Source organism: Armigeres subalbatus, chromosome 1 (assembly GCF_024139115.2).
Source record: "Armigeres subalbatus isolate Guangzhou_Male chromosome 1, GZ_Asu_2, whole genome shotgun sequence".
Lineage (NCBI taxonomy): Eukaryota > Metazoa > Arthropoda > Insecta > Diptera > Culicidae > Armigeres > Armigeres subalbatus.
Window position 1 is genome coordinate 26,444,089 of NC_085139.1, and position 24,605 is coordinate 26,468,693.

Consider the following 24,605-nt stretch of genomic DNA (forward strand, 5'->3'; position numbering starts at 1 on the left):
AGTAAAATTTTAACCACGATGCGAAAATAACCATCAAAGTGTCAAACCCCAACCAAAAGTCAAACGAATCGGAGGAATGGTTCACAACCTTATTAGTAAGAATTTCAGCATACCAAATTTAGGAACAGTGTAGAAAATTCGATCGATATTTTGCATCCTTCTTCTTCTTCTTCTTCTTATTGGCATTACATCTCCACACTGGGACAGAGCCACCTCGCAGCTTAGTGTTCATTAAGCACTTCCACAGTTATTAACTGCGAGGTTTCTAAGCCAAGTTACCATTTCTGCATTCGTATATCATGAGGCTAGCACGATGATACTTTTATGCCCAGGGAAGTCGAGACCATTTCCAATCCGAAAATTGTCCAGACCGGCACCGGGAATCGAACCCAGCTACCCTCAGCAAGGTCCAGCTTTGTAGCCGAGCGTCTTACCGTACTGCTAAGGAGGGCCCCTTTTGCCACCTTGCATTGATTAAACTTTAATGTGCAAAGGCAAATCTAATTCTAAAATTAAACTTTTCTTCAATAAGTGAGAATAAAATTGTATAGGAAAGTGAAGTTGTACTCACCTTTTCTTGTGCAATGAAGGTACTTACCATCCATTAATGTTCACTTACTGTGCATGTAACTCTTATACCATACCGGGCAATTATGTACTTAGAAGTAGTGCGACTTTTAGATTCAATATGCATCCGGACAACTGGACAACACGTGGCATCGAGGATCGGAGCTTTCTGTTGGCACCTAAGGTACAGCAGCCACCTCCACAACCACCAACCGTCACCGGCGCCCACGCACCATCTTCGTCGTCGCTGGCGTTGCAGCCACCAGAACTTGTGCTACCAGTAATGATCCTGGTGATTAACTAATGGAATATCACGTCTTCGGAACTTCCACTATTTCTCCGATGGGTAATCAAAGTCAAAATTTTTAAATCTTCAAAGTGGATTTTGAATTTTTCCAAAAAAAAAAACAAGAAAAATGACGCATGATAAAAATTTTGCTTCCGAACTTTTTCGCGTCCTACTTTGATCTCCTTCCTTAGAAAAATGTAATATTTCATAAAAACCAATATCAGAAATAATCCAAATTAATTTTTCAATTCTTAATCCACATACAATATCTGATACCATATTTAACAAACAAATCAATCCGACACTTTTTTAACGCCTTTGGTTTTGAAATTTCAACTTGCTCAAATTCGTGATCCTCCATTTATACAGGGTGTTTGTTTCCTGAGTGTGCATATTATAGGGCAGTTAGGGCACCCCAAGACATGTAAAAGTGCCCATTAGGGTGGTTCAAAAAATCGATTTTGCTCCACAGTGCTCATCTGATTCTTTACCATGTTCTGAGTGTCCTCTGAAAATTGGAGCTCATTTGGATTAAAACTGATTTAGCATAAGTCGTTTCAAGTTTGCATGCAAATTAGTATGGAGAAATTTATTTTTTCATTATACTGTTAATGACGCTTCCCCATCAAGCGCATGTTAAAAGAAAACCTACATAGCTAAAAGGAATACTCAACAGCTTTCACTCAGTGAAAACCGCATCTCAATTAATCGTTCCAATAATTAGTAATCGAATTTAATCTATACCGTGGTTTTCTGGAGCTAATTGCATAACTCATCAACAGGCAACATTGCTGCTCGTGGCGCGAAAGATAGCACACAAAAATTCAGGCTACTATGTTGCACTACACATTTCAGTGATGCCCTCAAAGAAGTTTAACGATCATGACTAAAGATTCGCAACCTGTCTTAAAATCGATTACTAATTATTGGGATGATTAATCAACATGCGGTTTTCGTTGGGTGAAAATTGTTGAGTATCCCTTTTAGCTATGTAGGTTTTCTTTTAACCTGCGCTTAATGGGGAAGCGTCATTAACAGTATAATGAAAAAATAAATTTTTCCATACTAATTTGCATGCAAACTTGAAACGGCTTGTGCTAAATCAGTTTTAATCCAAATGAGCTCAAATTTTCAGAGGACACTCAGAACATGGTAAAGAATCAGATGAGCACTGTGGAGCAAAATCGATTTTTTGAACCACCCTAGTGCCCATGGAACATGGGTCCGGAAATCACTGCTAAGTGAGTTATTCATAATTCTATGTTTTTATTTAGGCTAAAAAATTTCCTAATGTATCTCATTAACTATTAGTCGTAGGAACTGATTTGAAACGAAAGCCTGAAGTCTCAGCTCTTTGAGTTTCTTTGACCTTATGTTGATTGAAGTACAATTAAGTACAATAATTTTACAAACTATCACAAAAAGGTAAATCGTTAATTTGTTGATATTTTTCGGTGAAAAAGTGTCAGAAAAAACTTACTTTTTCAGGTTATTTAGTGTTTTTTTATCATTCCATTCAATGTTATGAGAAACTTTCTTCTACAAAACATTCAGAATGCTGGAACTGGTTTTAGAGTATTTAATACTCTTCCAATATCTCAGCCAACGTAAAAGCCCCCATAAATGCAAAAAAAAACAGCCAACAAGAAGAATGACGGAATTTCCATCATGAAAGAGGAGCTTGTCCAGAACCTCCGACAGGCCCCTAGCGCGTACGTCTTTAGATGCCGGAGCTGGGGAACACCCCTCAGCACCCGAGGATAGACAAAGAGGGACGCTCTTTCCCCCTGCAAGCATTCTAACAAACGCAAGGTGTGAAGGCCTGGCGTTATCTGAACGCTTTGTTTTACCCGACTGACGGCGAGGAGCTCAAGCCATCGAGCAGCAGCAAAATATCCAAGCAGATAACAATTAGAGCTTCGGACGCTAAAAGTATCGCAAAGCCCTCTGGGAACTTTGCATATTCGTTCTGGGAGGTAAGACCTACTACATTCAGGCCGTCATTTCATCCACCATTGCTTTGGAAATTAGCAAGTCCAGGCATCGAATTTCGGATAGCAAGAAACCGTCCAAATTGTCCGATGAAGAATTCATTCGGACCAAATTTGAACCATTTGATTCACATGACATTGAACGTTACACAGAAACATATTTGACGAATAAACTTTAAGAGATCGACCCCTTGAAAAAGGTCCTAAATGGACCGAAACGTCGGGAAAAGATTAAAAACATAGTTTTCAATTCCATCCAAGACTGCGAAGCCAAATATTTCCCTAATTTCTTCATATACCCAGATCTTATACAAAATTGTAAGATTTGTTTTTTAAGGTGAATTCTACTGGTACGTCACCTATATCTCCTCTACTTTCAGTTGGAATAGATCAAGACAGTATTTCAGCCAGCTTTCCAGGTTTCACGCTTCCTTTTGAGGTCAAACCTAGTCAATTGAGAATTGTTAACCAACAAGTGATCTCCCCGGATTATAGGCCTTCAGTAGGTCAACCGCACTCAACCGTGTCTCTCCTGACTCCATGGATTGCTCCTTCAGAGGAAAATAGTGTAGCCATCAAGGTAGATACCAATATCCGACATTCCGTGGAGAACTCCTTCGAGAGTTCCCGTTCGTCGTACTACAGATCGGTAAAGATTCTCAAGTCTTCGCAGTACGTCGTCGCATGCCAATTAGTATGGTAAATGTCTATCTCTAGTCACAACCAGACATCATGAAAACGAGGAATGATATCATCAATGATTCCCCTTCACCATCCGGCTTGGAGAGTTTCACGGTTGAACCCCCAATGTGCCGCCCTAGCGTTCGAAAACACAGTTCTTAAATCTCCCAACAATGAGTGCGCAAAACTGTGCTCCTGGCTCGTAAGCTGTAAAAGGTCGGCTTGAGCATAGCAGCAATCAATGAAATACGGTGGCACTCCTAACGTTGGATCCCATCACATCTACACATCTAACACATCTACAATAACGGTGGTGACAGAAAATAACGTGGAGTTGGCTTTACAGTGATCTGGAATCAGCTGAAGCGAGTTCTCCGCTTGAAGCCGATTAGCGACTGGATTACTACCTTGCTATGAATTCGCGACTATCCAGCGTCTTGAATTCACGAAATAACAGAACCAGGCTTTGCAATATATAACGCTTGATAGTTGAAGGGGTTGCTGAACAGAACCGCAAGAAGCTGGATGAGAGGAAAGCAAAAGCATATAGATTTGGCGAGATCCACATATTGTGGGAGAATATCCATGACAACTATCAACTACAACAGCAGAAGTATTAAGCGCTGCACAGTAGTCTACTTTATTTCATTAAAAAATTCTTCCTCTGGAAGTTTCATCAAATTTCTAAAAAAAAAAGCTGCCACAAATGATTAAGTTCTCCACTACTCCCTTTAAAGTTATGACAACTTCTGAGATAATTGTTCACCATCCTCAAAATCTAAAATCTGAATTAATTAGTATCCGATTCTACAGAAACTGTAGCAAAGCTGAACACAGACCGATGTTTCCTCATTATGAGCTTAAGCTCTTAAATGATTCCAGTTTTCACCCATCCACAATCAATTCCATTAAATCGAACATGTGCGAGATAATTTTCTCATCATCCCTATCCTTCCCGCTGCTGCATCGCCGTTCATCATCTTCGTCAACTCGTAGTATTGAAAAACCATCATCATTTGAACGCGCAAACATACATCGCCCACCCATCACCCTTGTTTGCGATTTGCGAAACCGAATCGTTTTCCACGTCCTCTAAGTATGGCGGAGGCAGCACAGTGGTGACGCCCCGTGCGTATGCCTCGAGGAAATTGAGTTTAAATGATTCTCCCACTCGTCGTCCTCTGCCTCTGCTGGCCGGGAGGCTGCATGCCAGTCAGTGGAGGCAGCCTTTCAATCAGAAGCAGCGCCAGCTTCATCATCTGCACCGTCTATAGCACAGTTGTAGAGTGGGGAAGCATCCGAAATCAGGAAGTGCGTGAGTAAGCCAGCGAAACAGGAAGTGGGCGCTGAAAACGGAAGGATTCTACATGTCGACTCATTTCCATCGGTGTCGTGCCAATTCTATGATGGTAGCTGGGTGAACTTCTCGTGATGGAATAGATATCCTCAGAAAAATAATGTGAATTTTATAATTGTTAAATATTATTGATTCAGAAGAAGGCTCTCGTAAAAGTTGTCCAGTTAGTATGTAAAATCCAAAAAACAAAATAAATGAACAAATGAATGAAAAATCAAGGGATTGAATTGAAATTGAACATTTAAAAAATATTCCGCTGAAATCAGATTTGTTATATTTACCAACGCTTTTCAAAAAGTCCACCTCATTATGGAGCGTACACATTTGCGTCGTTCTATGACTGTTACTGGAAAGCGCCTTACGATGATTGAGAAGCTCCCATGTACGTTCGTGGCATTCCCAATCGACTTATCGACTACTTAACGGCGTGGCGATGTTGACGGCATGGGTGTGGCGTTGTTATCAGTTTCAAAGTCATTCCAATAATGAGTTTCCAAATACCCGGGAGCGAGGGGAAAGCCTCCAGCAGCCGTGTCTCTCTCCACACGCATCGCGAAATTGGAATATACGGACGCACGGCAATCCGACCGACTATGAGGGACTGAGAATTAAATCCGGTTAAATAATGACATTTCGTCGCAAACCGTAGACCCAAACATTCAGGATGAATGCGGATTGGAGTAAGCGGAATGGGGATGATTGATAGGTAGAATGTTTGCAAGCCCATGTGATTCAGAACATGGCTCCGGAACTATTTTACGTCTGTAGAGGATGGGAGGTTCAATCGAGTGTTTAAAGCTATGGAGGCATAAGTGACTTAATTAAAACTAGTTATTATTTGTCATAATCTGCCTCCCACTCATTGTTTCCGTACAATAATTTTATAACGTACTGCATACAGTTTTAGTATTGGAAGTGCCCCAGGGTGTTGAGTTTTGCCAAAAACTATTGATCTGTACCTATCGAAGAAATCGAAAGAATTGGTGCCAATTTGTTCAAAAACAGTTTTTTGTTTGTCATAAGACGAGATTATACAATCCCATCCCAAGAAGTCGATTCAAGTACGAGACACTGAGGACGACCTTACTGTTAAGGTCGAAATACGTATCTGTCAAAGTACAATAAAGTGGTGGAATTAAATGGAATTGTACAAACTCGTCTTATGACAAGTGAAGACATTCCACTAAAAAGCTCAAAATAATTTTCTCAATAAAAAGTTTTTTGTTGTTTTCTCGAAATTGTGTAAAATGGATATATGCAGTTTCTCAAACAAATCATTCAATTGTAGAAGGAATTTATGAAAAAAAATGGTCGGGGTTCTGCCAAACACACCAAGCGCCAACCAAAAATCACCCAATTTTTTTGCCCAAACTGTTTAGCGGATTTAATTGATCGCAAATCGTATCGAACATCCCCCAACCTCATAACTGAGGATATCATACATCAAATATACGTATGAGTTGATATGAAATGATTTCCGTGTTTCTAGTGCGAACAAAATATTACAAGTCAGTCAAAAAACCGCTTGGTGCGGTTTGGCTGAACCCCGATCATATATTGAAGGAATCTTCATGCATTGCTAAACAAATGCCGAACAGTAATTCATAAGGAACTGTTTGGAGAAATCCCAAGCAAATTTTTGGATGAAATTTTAAACGAATTTTGGGAAGAATATCCAAAACTCGAATGTAATTTCTAATGATTTCTTCAAAGGAGTTTCCAATATAATTAGCGGAGAAACTCTTAGGGGGTAGCTGCCACACAAATCCCGGAGAATTTCTGAAGGAGCAAGAATTGATGTCGTTTCCCTCCTACGACAGGAAAATTCCTAGATAATTTGTCAGAATACATGACACAATACCCATAAGTATCCTAAGGGGAATAACATGAAGAATTCTTGCAAAAATTCTCAGCGGTATGCCAGGAACAAAAACAATGGGAATCAAGCAGAATTCTAATTGTTAAAGAAAGGAAGTTTGTATCGGTTTCTTGGAACTCGAAAAGGTTGGTTATATCATGCTGTGTTACTGAGTTCAACAGCATTCCTAGCGAAAGCCGTTATAAATTTGGTGGACGTAACTGTATAGATCGATTTCTCTTCGTCGATGTTTTCTTTTTATTATTGTTCCGAATTGCGCTAGTTTGTCGATGATTTAATGGTTTGGTATGATAAAGGATGATCGTATCTTGCACCAGAATCAATAATCACGGTTGTAGCTTTTGAAACAATCGAGTTATTAACAAAATATAAAATCGATTAAGAGAAATCGCTCAATACAGTTATGTCCCTATGAAACTAAGCGCGAGAACTAAATTTTGTATTCGTATGTGGTCTCCAGTAGCCTTGCGTGCAAAGGCGTAGAATTGCCAATCCGGAGATGGCGACTTCGATTCTCGGTCCGGTCTAGGATGTTTTCGGGTTGGAAACTTTCTCGACACCCTGGGCGTAGTGTATCCATTGTACTTGCCACACAAGATACATACTCATGCAATGGCGAGCATAGAAAAGCTTTCAATTAATAACTGAGGAAATGCTAATAGAATACCAAGTTGAAAAGTGGGCCAAGTTCCAGTTGAAAGTGTAGAGCCATTGAAGAAGAAGAAGAAGAAGAAGAATATTCGTATTGTTAACTAAAAACACGTACTTCCATACATGTTTGGTTCAGGTTTGCCTTAAAACAAGCTGACATACAAATGCCATCATTCTTGTACAGTAGTTGTCGACTTCCACGGGGTACCGCTTGTACCATTTTAATCTCTACATCAGTATTATAACTTCTTTTCCAAATTTATTTCTGAAACCATCAACAGGCGATATTGCCCCAATGATGTCTTGTCTTGTCTTGTCTTGTCTTAGCACATGCACAGCCAGTATTGAAAAGCATCCTGGAAATGTCGGTTGTGTTCTCGAGCATTTTCTTGTCTGCATTAATATTTGCAGCATATCATAAATATGACACAAGTATTAAAACGGCCAGGCCCACCGTGCAGGCTTGAATTTGGGAGACAATCCATAACTCCCCGGTAATCAGATTATTTAGAAATAAATAACATGATCAACGAAGAGTTTTGAATCTACGAAAGGAAGAAACGGGGACAGCCGTACCAACCGTTTCACATTCAGGGGAAAATATGATTGACGAAATCGTTGGGAGTGACTTTGCTAAGAAGATTAATGTACACTCCTTGGGTCCTCGACGTCTTGGGATGGGACACAGTTTTTAGTCTAGTGCCCTGGCTTATACATTGATGGGCAAAAGTATTCGCATAATTGCCCCAATGATGTAACTTAAAACTAGTAGAACTGACATGTATTCATTTATTTATTTGTAGTATTCCTACTGACTTTCTAATGTTCTCATCGAAAAACGATTGAAACTGAAATTACTAACTAGCAATGGACAAGCAACAGAAAAAAAAACAATTATATCAATTGAATTGAAGAGCAAACAATAGTTGAAAATGGTGTTTTATACATAGTATACAGATTCCGGCTGGTCATGTAGATGGAAGTAGCGTTGATTCTTTGAAGCGTGCGTCGATTCCGATCTTAAATGAAATGTACGGCATTGAAGATGGTTCTTTCCATACTGGGACACTGCTTCTTGACTATAGATAACACATCCGGACCAAGGGAATCAGTTACCAACTTGGAAATATCGCTGTCAGTAACATGGTTCTTCAAACGCATGAAGAACAGCCAGCATTTGTCATCCTTTACGCTAGGGTTCAAGGCAACAATTTTATTATCAATTTTCTTTGTTCCGCATAATAGCTTAGGAAATGACATTGATGATGATTGTGCAACAGGAGAATCGACAGTGCGGGTGCGTGGAGTGTAGGAGTATGAGCACTTGTTGCTAATATCATTGATGGTTTCCTGGATGACGGCAATATATTTTTTCATTTCCGAGATTTCAAAGTCATATTGCATTTTTATTTCAGCAGTTTCGGAGTTGTTGGAAATACGTTTTTTGCAATTATCTAACAATAAACGTTCATCTCGGATTTTATGTATGTTTTGGATACATTGGTCGCATATCCAACACATATTCGATTTTTTACGGTACTTCATTAGCTCATCACGACTGGACACAATACACTTTGCATGGAATACTTTGCTGCACAATCCTTACAAGCGACGCAGTCATCTTTCCGGGCGATAGAACTACAGCATTGTTCACAGATCGTCGATTTGTTTTCGTTTGGTCTCTCAGCCATTCTTCGCAACAAACAAAAGAGCAGGAATTGTGAATAGTTGTTGATTGTTGAAGTCGCTTGATTTTCAACTAATGTTATCGATATTTGTCGCATGCAATTGCAGCAAAAACACCTAATGAAATCTGGTGCTTAATTATTCCGCCACTAATCACAATCAGAAACAATATTACATCACAATAAAAACAAAAACAGAATTTGACGACGGCTCGACGTTGTGCGTAAGTAGGTACAAATCGAGTTTTCCTCTATAAACATGAAACATGTAAGTGACTCAAACGCCATGGAAGCGACGAACAGCCTCTATTTTGTGACCAAATAATGGCGGATTTTTTCCAATCAATCAACTAGCGCCAGTCATCAGTAGATTTCTGAGGTCGGAAACTACAAGTGCGGCGTATAAACATCTCGAACACATTTTTTTTTTTATTTTCTCGTCCAGCACTATTAACACCCAACAAGAAAAATATTTGGTAAAATTGAAAGAATCGTTGAAGATTGTAAAAGCGATTTTCAGTGGGAAGTCACAGTTCGATTCATCACAAGCAGTAAGTGAGGCAAATGAGTGAAACGATGCATTCATTCTAATAAGCAAACAGTTTTACAAGCACGAGAAGACTCGATGTTTCAGATTTGCGAATGATTTTACCAACACTGATTACGAGTCTAGAAAACAAATTCTCAATGTTTTTTGAAATTGAAGAATACTTGGCAGAATTTTTTTACAACAGCACCGCGTGGATTTCATGAATTATAGTTTGAAGAAATATTTTGGTCAGATGATAGATATAAAGATATAAACTAATTGTTACGAATCTTCGAATGATTGAGTAGTTTTTGATTCATCATTTGAAAAATGTATATGAACTTGCAAAAAGAAAAATGTTTTATTCCTGATATGAAGTTCATCACGAAATTAAGTTTACAGTTATAATTGTAAAAAATATATTTTTACCGACCCTGTGACAAGCGCGGTGTCATCATTGAAAAGTAGTATTTGTGCCCGGGACATCCTGGCTACGATTTGGCGATGGGCTAAACAATAGCATGACAGTAGCCTGATTTTTACCGAACACCCCGTCAAATATGCTTACAAAATTACCGAACACATCTGTTAACCAGCAACTGCAACTTGATAACAAATTTAGTCGCCATTTGCATTACTCAAGGTGTTGCAGTTTTATCTCTAGCGTAGTTTCGAATGTTTAGATTTTACTTTAAATTCAAAATAAAATAATCTGTGGACAATCCGTAACGGGACAAATATAAATATTCAACATAATAAAATAATGCTTTCCGGTATTTTGTGTTAAGCAATAGGTCTTTCTAAGAGAATTCTTAAACAAAGCACAGAAATATAAGATCGCAATTTCTTCTTTCTATCGCTGCTCTTCTTCTTTCTTTCAAAAGGGAAAAAAGTGATTTTTCATCGCGTAATTTCCACCATACGCTTACATTTAAAAATCTATTTGTTATTACAAATATTACTTATTTCCTATTTATTATATTATTTCAAGTATTATTTTCTATTTTGAATTTTGAACCCAAAAAAACATCTTTTTACCGATCGATCGGTAATACAAATAAAGTTTTACCGAAAATATTTGTAAAATTTTACCGGCGGCCTGTTATTTTATTGACAGCCACGGTGAAGAAACAGCCTCAGAAATTACTGAACACGTCGTCAATTTTTTACCGAAAAAACTGTAATTTTTGACAGTTCATATTGATTTTTGTTAGCTGAGCGTTCGGTAATCCAAAAAATTACCGGGCTCATTACCGAACGCTCAGCTGTTTGAAAACTCGGTAAAATTTTAACGGACCCCAGTAATCTGAGTTTACTGTGAAGAGTCAAAACAAAGAAAAAGGAGATTCGTCTTATTAAGTCTTAACTCAGGGTGCAATGAAGATGAAGTTCGATAGAGTTTGCTTAATGCTACTGTAGATGGATCACAATTCTGCGTGATGGGACGCTAAAGTTTAATAGTTTTTTATTTTTTTTAATGTTCTTAATCACAATTCTTTGTGGTGAGTCACCCGCATGTAACAGTTTTTTTTTCAGTGCGATGGTGGTATGCTCACGTAAAGAATGGCGCTATTATGGATCCGGAAGGTGAGGCGCTCGAGAAGTTTAATTTGATTGAGAATAGGTAGATACCCGCCCATAACCACAAGTTATCAGGGTTAACAGAAATCTCTTCGAATCATAACAAGCCATGAAAACAAAACTATAGCACTTGTATACAAGTTGGAAAAAAAACTGATTCGGATAGACGGCCTCCATCGAGGGGATTTGACAAATCGCGTTGCTCTCGCTTATTTTATGTTGGGGACCATATTTTTTCGCACAGCTGTGTAAAACAAGTTGAAATGCATCATCAGAACCGGTGCCCCTCGCAATTTGGGCTCATTCAAAGAAATTTATCATGGGTTTCATGGATGATGGATTTGTAAAGTCTTGAGAATTTATGAAATCCATAGGAAACGGGATAACTAGAAAATCTGTGATCAAAATAAAAAGAGGAACTTGGACAGTCTAAAGGATCTAATGAACAGGGACAATGAAGTTTTTGAAAAGTCATGAAAAGTTGAGTTAATTTATCAAACTTTGCATAAGTAGAAATATACGGGCTTGGTAGTCATATGGCTACATCTTCTTCTTCTTATTGGCATTACATCCTCACACTGGGGCAGAGCCGCCTCGCAGCTTAGTGCTCATTAAGCACTTCCACAGTTATTAACTGCGAGGTTTCTAAGCCAGGCTATCATTTTTGCATTCGTATAGGGGTAACGGCTCAAACCTTGGCCCATTATGCTGCGGTTGAGCACATTTATCGTTATAAATCTTCATATATTGCATTTCCAACTAGAATTATTCCACCAGCCAGCTTGCTTACATTTGGTTTTGACGCCAAATAGCAAAAAACGACGATGAATGTCCGCAATATCTCATTTAAACCAGCGAAAGTCTCGAGAGAAATGGACAAAAGGTCGGCATGCTTGTCCCTATCAGGTGGATAATTTTTCAGCCCACTTGGGACGAGTGAGTGTTGATTTCGAACATACGAGAGATAAAGATGGGTTGCTGTTTGTAGTACCAGTAATTTTGCTTGCGTTAAACAAAGACAGCATGCAAACAAATAGAGAAAATCAAATCATCTTATTGAGCGTGAATTCTAATTGGTTGCATGTAAAATACTTTCACACTGACTGTGAGAGTGCATTTCAGATTCCGCCAATAGCACGCTTACCAAGGACATGCTAACGAAAATACTATTATATGAATCATTTATTTCCCAAATATTTACCATATTTGCAAGTGTAGAAGTTTAAAAAAATGAAGACTGTATTAAAAACTGCACTTGCAAAAAGGCTACATGTTCTAGCCTTCATGTTGTGCCTTCAAACAAATTGCATACGTTAATTATTGGCTGCCGCATAATTTTGAGATTTACTGCTAGTTGAAACCACGGCAGTTGTGTTGCTCTCGCTCTTGCGATACTCTCCAAGAAACTTTTTTCCAAAACGTAAACAACGCTTTAGGTGGGGATGATGCATAACGCACTACTAAAGAAAGCCAATTGTAAAACTTATTTTAGGCAATTCCTTGCTTTGTACTGTGCATAAAAGTTATAACTGTGCCAACTACCTGATATTATTACACAATTATTCATAAATAAAATTATTGGATGCTTGTTTTTAACTCTGCATGCATTGAAGTTTTATGATTGGTACGTGCGTTTGATTCCACTCCTCTCTATATCGATCAGCTGTTGAGAATCCTCTCAAAACTCTCACGTGTTTCAACTTCCGAGTTGAAAGAATACTTTTTCGGTTTCATTTTACAGATCAAAATACTTTTTGCAAGCAATAATAAATCTAAATTATGATGAAGGTATTTGTCAAGTAATTTGGCTTGAAACTATTCAAATGAAATGCAGTTGAAAGTTTATCTAATGAAATATACGATCCATTGTATCTTTCCATTATTAAATGAGAAAATGTTTGTAGGATTCGTGCGAAAGATGATAAAACTAAATATTCTTACACTAATTGAATCATTTTTTTGCGAAATTATGAAGAAAATGGTGTATCGAACCACGAAAGGTTGATGCTTGAATCGCTTTTGCTTGAATCGTGTTTGGAAGCCATAAGGTAGGCAATTATTTTTGGTATGTTCTGCGAATGAAAGCGATTATATCGTGATTCGACCGCTAAGTGGATTAACCTGTTTTAACAAAAAAATCTTAGCAACCTAATCGCAAGCATCGGATATTCTATCTGCAGCTTTCGGTTATTTTCTCCAGTACGGGTTATTGGTAGAATGTTTTGATTTTAGAGTTTCACCTATACTAACGTAGTGCTACAAATCGAAAGCGCATGCCACCATTTGGCTACGGGTGCCCCCAGTATTGTCCAAAAAAGTTTTGGTTAATTATATCGCTATACCTACTAATGGAAATTGTGAACCCGTGAACTTTCAAGATGTGGTATGTTTTCTTGTGAAACTGAATGAAATTGAAATTAAATATTTTTGTGTTGATCAATTTGTCTGTTTCTTCTAATGTAGCATTTCAATAGCCGGACCCAGTATTATCGGCTTTTCAGTCTTATAAAGCAGCTAAAACGTTATTGCGTCTATTTTCCGACGTCTCGGTATATATTTCACTTTCTCCAGGGATTTATTGGCTACGTTTTGTTGTGTATGTGTGTAGCCTCCAATTTCCTGAGAGAAATGGATTGATTATACAAGGCGGAATACTGCCCTGTGTCAGGTTAGTTGCCTTCCAGTTGCAAGTCGTACACCGCAGGTGCGCTTATGGTGGTGTATTTTTTTCACTGATTCCGTCTTATCCATCGTCATCACCGTCAGTGGATATCAACCAAGAGTCCCGCATTAGCCGTTGTAGATCCGAAAAATTCTTGGATTCAGGAAGATCATAGTTCCGGTTGGCTGAAATAAAATACAAGGCATCCCGAGCAAAGATGAATAACTAATTGAATCATTTGTTTGAGAAACTGCATAAGTCCATTTTACACTTTTTCGAGACAACAACAAAAAACAGTTTTTGGACGAATTTGCCCCGAATTATTCTATTTATTCGATACAGATCAATAGCTTTTGGCAAAACAAAACTCTTGCTAATAATGTGACTGTCAGGTATGGTTCGCATTGAGCCTACTTCGTTGGTTTCAAAGTAATTTAGTATTTGTTTTGTATAGTAAATGGCAAGTGCTACTTCGCTTCCACACACATATGCAGTTTCTCAAACAAACGGTTCAATTGATAACAAATTCTATTATCCAGTTTGATAACTGAACTTGCTATAATTTTGGTTGAATAAACAGCCAACATAACCTGTTCCTGAAATAACTTAATGAAAACAAATAAAGATATCACGGATACCAAGTTGATAACACATTTTGTTATACATGTTATTTACCCAAAAACTAATTTAGTTTTCATTTAGTTATCAGCCTTCACTGTTTCATAGGCCAAAATAGTTAAATCTACTTTGCTTGAAAAAAAAGTTTATATTCACTGAGATTCGAACTCGAGTCAAGTGATTGTACAGCGTTGTCTCTAGGTGCTCATCCAATTACGCTTTCTTGAGGAGCAGAAGAGAAGAGCACTACGCTTTCTACATTTTTGCATTTACTGAAAACTGTTCATATTCAAATCATGATGACATGACTATTTTATGTAAATAACAGTCGGCTGGCCATAGAGAGCAAAGTAGAATAAACTTATTAATAACAAGCTTTATTATCCAGTTATATTGATAACTAGAATTATCATTTTGGTTGAATTAACAGTCAACATAACAAAAATGATAACCGAATTCAATTGAAATAGGGAATCGGCAATCAATTTAGATAAATACAGTTCATAGTCCTTTTATTTAATTTAAGTTGTTGATCAACTTTGAAAAAAAATACCAGGCAATCGTTCCCGGTCTTGCTCAGGATAGTTTTTCTTTTCAATTGTCAATCATGCGCCATGCTGTAAATTTAACGATTTCGGTTCTGGGTTTTATTCAAGCTAAAAAAAATCTTGTATTTTGCAGTGAAACGTTCCACGTTTTCATATGCGTCTATAAACACTGCTAGTCCCGAACTAATCCGTGAAAAAATATATAATATTGTTATTTGGAGAATTCTTTCGCTAGTCAAATTGAGACAACAAAAACCTCAACTCATTCTTATTTATATACAATCAAAACTATCAGTATCAGTCGATGTTCTATGACTTCATTCCTTCTGCAGATATGTAGTTATCGTTTCCGACGGGTTTATATGATTTTTCCTAATGCGAAAATCACGAGTAAGGTTGAGTAAATCGTGGAAAACTAAAATTAGGATTCGTTTAGAAAATTCGTATGGGTAGTCCACAAAGCGCATTTTCATCTACTATGCAGGACAACGTCTGCCGGGTCGACTAGTTAATAGTAGTTTGTGCAACTAGTTGCAAAAAGATGATTTTTTCAGCACGAGTTGTACGTTTATCCGACGAGGCTTGCCGAGGTGGATAAATACTACGAGTGCTGAAAAAATCGAGTTTTGCAACGAGTTGCACACGCTATTTTTTGCAATGACGAAAAATGGGCTTTAATATGATAAATCTGGACCAAAATGATACTCCTAATTCCAAAATGGTACTGTCTGATTTACGTTATAAGATAAATCTGGCCAGAAAATCATGTTGGTGCAGAAAACAAACAGATTCCATGTTATCGTGACATATTGAATGCTGGACAGACCATATAGCGATAGATAAACCTGTCTTTGGGGAACTTTGATGTCATGTCCATTAAACTATTTCATTTGTTACGCGACACAGAGAATACATAATTTGAGCACTCACCCAAGCTAATCCAGCAAAATGTGGTCATGTAACTATTGTTCCAATGCTGGTTTTCCATTATAGTACCCAAATGAGTGCTATAATGGACTTTATGCAATCCATTTGGGCAACAGCCTCTGTCAACGTTTGTGGGTGGACAGTGTTATCGGATGGTTGGCTTCAGGACCAACCAATGCGATCTATACAGTAGAACAAGATCAGACTTCGTCTTTTATTGCTTTTTCTCTATTCATTCTGAAAAAACAGCAAAGAGCGATTTTGGAAGGTCTAAGAAATACCAACCCAATTATTCGTTAGAAGAGAAGCAATCTGAGGAAATTAATTTTCATTTATTTAGTTTACATCTGAACAGATAACACTGATCACACTCTTGTTGATTATTCGTTGCGTTTGTTTTATTAAAGGCTGGCTTGCAGGGCGTGACACCAAACCTCCTAACCCTATGAGGAGTTGTTTTTATCTACTACTTCAAGAAATAATTATGGGCGATACATTTTCCGCCTGCCTCGGAGTCCTGGCTTTGAAGAGAGTTTATCGGATGTATATCGGTTTAATCTCCTTGAACGAAGATTGGCCGCAATCCTGATTTGAAAGCAGAGTATCATAAATTTATGGAGGAATATATCACGCTCAGTCACATGAAAGTAATTGAGGAAGAAGAGGAATCGCTTAAGAATGGGTTCTACCTCCCAAGCACGGCAAGCACGACAACAAAGGTCCGATTCGTCTTCGATACTTCGGCCAAGATCACAACAAGCTACTTTCTGAACGATGTACTGTTAACAGGTTATGTTGTGCAGAATGATCTGCTTCGCAATCATCCTCCGATTTCGAACATACGCCGTGGCACTTTTGTAGGTGACGTCGCCAAAATGTACCGACACGTTTTTCTCCCCCCGCATGATACACCGTTCCAGACTCTCGAATCCAGATAATTTTATGCAGATTTCACTCAACAGATCCAATCGAAAGTTACGAGTTGTTGACACTGTTCACAGTCGCGTAATACCTGAGTCCTTCTTCTTTTATTCCTACTCATACTCTTCAGCAGTTGGCTACAGATGAAGGTGACCAATATCCGTTACGTGCGGGCCAGCCCTTCGAAAGAGTTTCTTAGTGGACGACTTTACTGGTAGTGCAAAATCTGTAGGTAATGCCCCCAATCATCTAAAAGGTGGAATACTCTGGAAGGTGGAATATTGTGTAGCCCTCGTGTACCGTTCAACCGTTGGTTACAACACACTGTTTCTTACTTATGTGCTATGAAAAGATTCCAAACTTCAATCGTGCTCACCCTGCAAAAGAGAAAAGAAAAAGGAAACGAAATTAGTTATAGGGACACGGCAGGTATTTCCGTCCATCGTCATAGGGGCTAAAACCATCGAAAGGAACGTCGTTTAGCTAGAACTCCACTATAGCAGAACGTATCTTCTGAGCTTACGATTTGATACGGATGAGTTTGTCAAAAAAGTTTCTATTTTATTGGTTTTCGAGACTATGACGAAAAGACGAAAATACCTGCCTGAACCCTATGACATTGAATCAAAGGTTGCAAAATTCGCTCTCACAATGATAATGAATTTGTAAAGAAATATAGGATAACATGATTTACATTCTTGATCCCGGGTATCAGTTTTAATAAGTAGCCTTTTACGATAAGCTACCCATCATAAGAACATAAAAGAATGAAAAAAAAGGAAGTCCTAAATTCAATTTGATAATAATTTTGAAATAAACATTTCAATATTCTTCAATTAAATAGGCCTACCTAAGTGCTTTAGTGTTGAAATGTTTTAAAAGAGATTTGTTTTCATAAATATAATATACATAAAACTAATTAATCATTATTTTATATTTCTGTATCAAATCTGCTTCCACAAATGCGTGTAGTACAACTTGTGATTTTCTTCATAACAAAGTCAAATTCCTTTCGCCCAACTTTTCGAACCACCCGATTCCAACGCAATTGTTGTTTGCTCTCTCGTTTCACACGAAACTGTACACAACTGCAGCTCGGTTTCCCTGCGCTCTGGCTGTATGGAACCGATGAAAGTTCCTTATGCTTGCATCAATGCAATTATCCTCCCCATCTCTGCCTCTGCCTTCCCCCACTCTATCCTGCGATGATCTTCCATTCGAACGGAAACTTCGACTGCCAAACTTTTGCTTGTTCATCAAAATCAATGCTCATCAATCTTTCAAAGTGCAATTTCCCCAATCTGTGTCGTCGTCGTCGTCTTCGGCTTCGAGGGCGATGTTGTTGCTGCATGACGCTCGGAAGGAGAGCAGCTGGAACTGCTGGATCAGACAATAGGGGTTTTCGCTTCTTCGAGATGCTTTCGTTTTGAGTTTTCAGGAGTGGTGGCAGGGGGTTTGAGTGGTATTCGGAATCACTTTTATTTCCTTGTTTTTAGGTTGAAGAATGGTAGCCGCTCTAACGAGGAATTGGGGGGCTGGAGGAGAAAGTTTTCTAGAAAACATCCAGTTTACTAGTTTGGTTTCTTGGGAGGGAGACATTGAAATGTTTTTTTTTTCATTGGATGTTTGGGGAGTTGAAATTTGAGAGATGGAAAATGCAGCTTTACTACAGATTGAACGGTTTGCAGATGATCAATAAATGCGGTTATTATTGGGAAAAATGGACCAAATAGCAATCCATCCTCAATATTCCAGCTCAATTATGAGGTTTTGAGTACATTTGGGTAAAATGCGACAGAATAATAATGGTCGAGAATAGCCCAAATAGATTAACAACAACTTTATGGCGAACACTAAGTTTTCGTAATATTGTAATAATTTTCATTAACAAGTTACGAATCGATACAAAGTTGATGAAAATAGATAAAAAAAAACGCAATTTTGAAAAACCGTGCTGTAATCTACTTTTGCCTTCGCAGAATTTCTCCAATACGCTCTCGGACAACGAATAATCTCATCAGCACAAAATGGGAAAAACTTTTGATGCATTCGGAGTTGCAACTTTCCTGTAGCTTATGCATCGGCATTTATAAAACGTAGAGTGCTGCAACAAAAATAGCGAGTTGGCGCCCAACATGCAGAATACGCGGAATAAATACACAAACGCTCGCACGCACCTACATCGAAGCACACCCGAGAACAGCGTTGCACAGGGTTGGTTGGTTAAATCATTCGTTCGGTCGTTAGTTTTTCGAGATCCTACCAACCAGCAGCTGGAGAGGTGCGCACATTTCGGTGGAAAAAAACACAAAAATCAGCGAAACCAAGTGTAAGATAAATTTTTCCCATTGCCAGTTGGTAGGCGCTTTTCACCCATTAATTCTGTGATGGCAGAATAAATGGCCTGGGTGGAATGACAGGCTTCTTTACTCATGGGAACGATCTTTTTTGTTGCTCTTTCGCAGAGTTGCTCCCTTGGCGTGAGGGTGAGAAGGTTCGCAATGTGCAGTGAGTGCACTCTTTGCGCTACGCTTCACTTTAGATCAGAATTGCTGGAATGAAGCTTTGTAGGGATTGTGAAATGGAACATACGAACTGAAATGGGTGAGATTTACTGCTCATATGTTGCAAGATTTTTCCAGGTTATATCTGTAAAACTAGGAGACGAGCCAGCCTAGGGCTAAAAGTCTCCTTAATAAAGACAATAAAACAAAACTTTCACATGATCTCATCTAGTCTAGTCTACACATACACAGCCCGATCTTGTAAGAATCTTGAAAAGTAATTGATTCGACAATATCTATCATGTTTCTTGTCAATACTCTTATTTAAAACACCCAATTTTTGTAGTTTAAACACCAATTTTCATTTTGATTTTATATTCAAATCATAGAGGAGACATCTCATAGGTACCAACATTACGATTAGAGAAAACTGTTTGATAAAGTTTCTATTGTTTCGCTCTCTCAGCATCCCAGCGAAAACAAATGACAACATTGACCAACAGATTATATGCAAATCTCCTATTTCTATCAAACCCTGAACGATATGAAAATAAACGATAGTTTTTTGAGCAACTTCTCGTAGTTGTTTTCTATGCTCCAGAACGAACCGGAAAATAGGAAAAGCTGTCATTGATAATTATGTTGAAACACGCTTCCCGCTGAGAGCGTTTTCCAGTTCCGACTGTTTCACTGCATTAGCGACGAAGCGACGAGTCCACAAAAACGTCGCTTCCCCACAGTCAACGGCAGGAAGCTGAAAGCTACCTTGACCTTACGGGGACATATCCTTCCACATCTGGCACACGCCAGGCATCAGCCTATAATTTATTTGTTGCTTCACTCTACGGCTTGTTGTGTAAATAAATGAGATATATGTCGTTCCGCATAGATTTCCCGAAAGCTGTGTTGACTTGGCTTCTCCGCCGTGCAGGGCGCGAAGAAGGCAGCTGACAAGGGGATAGATTCTGACAAGGTGCAAATAAATCACTGTTTTAATTTTTCCTGACGGCTTCTGGCACTTTCTTTCAGAACCTGCCGCAGTGCCACACGCTGAGCCTGGTTCGATTTTCCGGTTCTTTTTTCCTCACTTCCATCCGACAACGCCATCGCGGCACAGAACGCTATGAAACGTCTATATATCATTCTCCGCTTCGGAGCGGAAAACATTGGAAGGAAATTTGGAGTGCTGTTTTTTTTGCAATGCTACCCAGGTAAGATGTGGGGCGTGAAAGTAACTAATGGGCCAAGGATATTACGTAATTATGGAGATATTTAACGGTTTGACACCTGCCAGAGTGGTGGGGAGCTTAAGATTGAGAGCAGCGCGAAATTAACGGTTTTATGATGTGGAAGGGCCTCTGGATTGTGGAGTGGAATTGGGCCATCAAAGCCACCAGCCAGCCGACCCTGACGTTGATGGATTGAGGCCATTTACTGCAGTTGAACTGTGGGCGGCAGTTTGTGAGAGCCTTTGTTGATTGGTTAAGTTGTAAATTTCGTCGACGTCATTAAACTTTAGATGTAACAATTCATCCGAGAAATTGTAAGGGAATCATACCTCATTTTGAGTGCATAAAAAATTAAAGCTAGTTTTCCCTTTCTGGAACAGTTAGTGTACGTAAAGGCTATAGTATTATTAGAAAAATAAGTATATATAAAAAAGTATATATAACTGAAATTTTTTCATTGATCTCGGCTGTTCGGATCTCGGTTTAAGTCCGTTTGCTGAAATATCAGCTGACTGGACGTATGGTAACGGCTCCTTCGAGTGCCGCAGTAAACAAGGAACTTTTTCAGCTGATATATCAGTAGAAAGTCACGAACCGAGTGCTCGGCTGTGCGGATCTCGATAAAATCATAAGAAATGCCAAGCTGAACTGAGTGTGTAGGTTTCCTTGAGACCCAAAGTCTAAAATACCAATCGAATCTGCTCGATGAAGTGAGCTCATGTGTATATAACCAAAAAGCAAATCTAAAAATTATTAGCTTCGCTTAGGTTAGACTGACTGTACATATCAATGGTTGCTACTCCGTGATTGCACTACGATCCAAGTGAATAGTGGTTGGGATTTACTATCTATTCACGAAGTCCACGTCTCAGCAGTTCCCAAATGTTGATCAAAAACGGCGCCGGCCAAGTCTATACAGATAGTTAGCAAAGAGAGGAAATGTTAGTGTGTGATTATTGTTGTTACTAGAGACCAAGAATACCTCTGCATCTCCATGATTACTTCGGAAAGGAATTTGTGATAGTTGGGTGGAGTAATCAGAAACATAGATCGGGATTCACCATGGAAAGTGATGTAACTTCTACACAACAGTATGAGCATTTCCTAGATAAATTTGTTCAATTGTTCATCCTTCGTGACAATAAACAATCAAGCGCTCTAAGTGAGCGGTTGTTCTTTTAAAATTTCAGATTAGGCACCCGCGTCAACATTCCTTTACCGTGAGGAAAGTAAAAAAAAAAACAGGAATAAAATTGAAAATAAAGTAATATTCACGGCTATTCAACCAAGTTGAAAGTGATCGGAAAGCACATATCAATCAGCAACGCTTATTCTATCGTGACCAGGATCTCACTGGTATTAATCGTGATGTGCCAGTTGGCACTCGTGTTGAGCTTGTACGCTTTGAGCGGCACACGGTCGCTTTCCAGTCAACATAAAATCGTATGTGGTGGATTGGAGACGACATACATACATGTTGTATAGAGAAGTATGCCATCGCCTCCGCTTCAGCATCCTACACGACACCATATACGTTCATGTGTTGACTGGGTTTAATAGGGCCTGCTTATAGACAAATGTACCACATTCTAGGCAGGCCCCCTAACTCTCAGTGGTCATGGGGAGAGGTCCTCAAGCCCTTGGACATAGTCCCTGCTACCCCCATGTTTTCAAATGGAACCACAATTCTTATAGCAGCCGATTATTTTTTAGCAACTCTTAAACTATAATATATTTCTCATTGGTAAACTATTTTCTTAAACTTAATTTCGAAGTTTGAAGAAGGAATTAAAGATGTTAGTGGGCCAAAGGAAACCACTTCTTGTGGGTAAAATAATAATGAAAGATTCTATCACAAACGCCCGAATGACACTCGCCCGAATTCCATTCGCCCGAAAAGACCAAACGCCCGAAAAGATCATTCGCCCGAATGGACCACTCGCCCGAAAAGACCATTCGCCCGAACGGACCATTCGCTCGAATAGGTAATATATTTATTAATGTATGGTTCTTTCTAAAATTACGTAACACTAAATTTGGTGATTTTGGACCCCCACCCTACCCCTCGTAATACTTTTTGTATGAAAGGTTCCTTTTTTTTGTATGGGTCATAACGCTTGGCTCGACTCCCCCCTCCCCCTTTAGCGTTATGTAATTTGCAAAAGGCCCCATACCTCCAAAATCCAGATTTTATAACAACATGTTATTTTTCCTAATCATATTAAAAGAAAAATATACACATCACCTGGAATATATGAACGTACCAGTTTGCCTAGTTTTTCATTCTTTTCTGCTATTTCAGATGTCTTCTTAGCCTGCAGTAGTCGTAGGGTATCAGCGATCGCATTTCTTTCTTCTAGTTGGAACTGTTTTGGAACGCCGTAAAACGGAGGACTTCCTCGTTGTGCCACTCTCAAATGTTATTGGAAGTTCGAGGAATAATGTTTATGATATTTTCATAGACCGACCATAGTGAAGGGGGGAAAGGCGGGTTTCTAGTGGTCTTTTTGTGCTTTGATTGGCAACCATTTACATGAGTCCGCTAGGGATAATGTACGTTAGGCATAACCTGAGACGAGACCTGCAAAGACGCTGCTTCTTTTCTCTTGTTTTGACACTTGTTCTTCTTTTCATCACAGTTGACCATCGAGTTTCAACTGTTTACTTGACTGTTTCACCTAAGCCCCAGGTGGACCCTTCTGAGCACAATAAAAGTGTATCCAATTCACGAAATAGTTAATCCATTTTCATAAGGATTTTTATACCGGGAACAAAACACAGGTTTACTACTGATTATTAACAAGCTAAACGGAAGGTTTGAAATACTCGTTAAAGTAAAAAAGTCTTGGTGAAACAAAAATGATGTGGAATATTTTATTTGGGATACCAATACTTTCACTCAAAAAGCTGCTGGTTGCACCTGACAGTTCGTGACAGCAGTTGACTGGCAGCAGCTGAAGTTAAATTTTTTGCTCTTTGCAGGTCTCGTCTCAGGACATAACCACGTTTGGCACGTTAGGCACGACCACGTTTGGTATAATTCTGCCTTCTTTATGTCATGGGCTGTTCTTTGGGTCATTTATGTATAACGTCCATTATGCCTAACGGGTATACCCCATTCGCATAATACTTGTTGGCATAAAAAAAATACGTTTCTTTAGGCAAGACTTTCAAACCTACTTTAATGCCTTTGTTAAATCATGAAAAAAGTGCTAAGGTAACAAACTTTTTATAGGCAAGTTGAAGTCTGTAATCCTTTCCGTATGCTGATTGTAATCCCAATCGCTGATGTTTTCTAAAAACAACACTTTGATTGAGGAGAAAGAAACATCCTTGAAACTTGAATTTGGGAAGACACGTTCCTCAGCATTAATCTCAGCCATCTGAAAAATCCAATAGTATATACTCTGGATCTAACGTTTACTGATAAATTTAGTTCTATCAATCAACAAAAGGTTGTATCATACGTTCCCGTGTTTTAGCATTGATACGAAGGGAACGAATCGACGGTGTTGACCTTCGCCTACAGTTCCGTGAATTATCACTTTAATAAAGATTATAAAAAAAGTTCCGTAAATTGTGAACACTTGAGCAAATTGCCTAAGCAGCACAATGAAACTGGTTACAGGAACCTAATTGTGACTAAATCGGGTCACACTTAAGCTACTGTGATTTATGTACAACATGTGTGCTGCTCGAGTGTTGTGGAGCAGTTGAGAATGTTCCGCCAATTATCCAAATCTTGGCTTTTGCTTGAAACACTGAATGATGTGTTAAAAGAAACAGAATGATCATCCCATCCTTACCATCGCTCGCAAGAAAGGTTCTGCGTTCAATGTAGTCATATAGAATCTGTCGATATGCAAATATATATCGTCACATTCTGATGGATATAAGCAGAGTTCATCACGTCGTCACCGGCGTTACATTATACGACGTTTCTCGTTTTTGCTTATCTTTAAAACGAATTTTGCTTGATAATTATT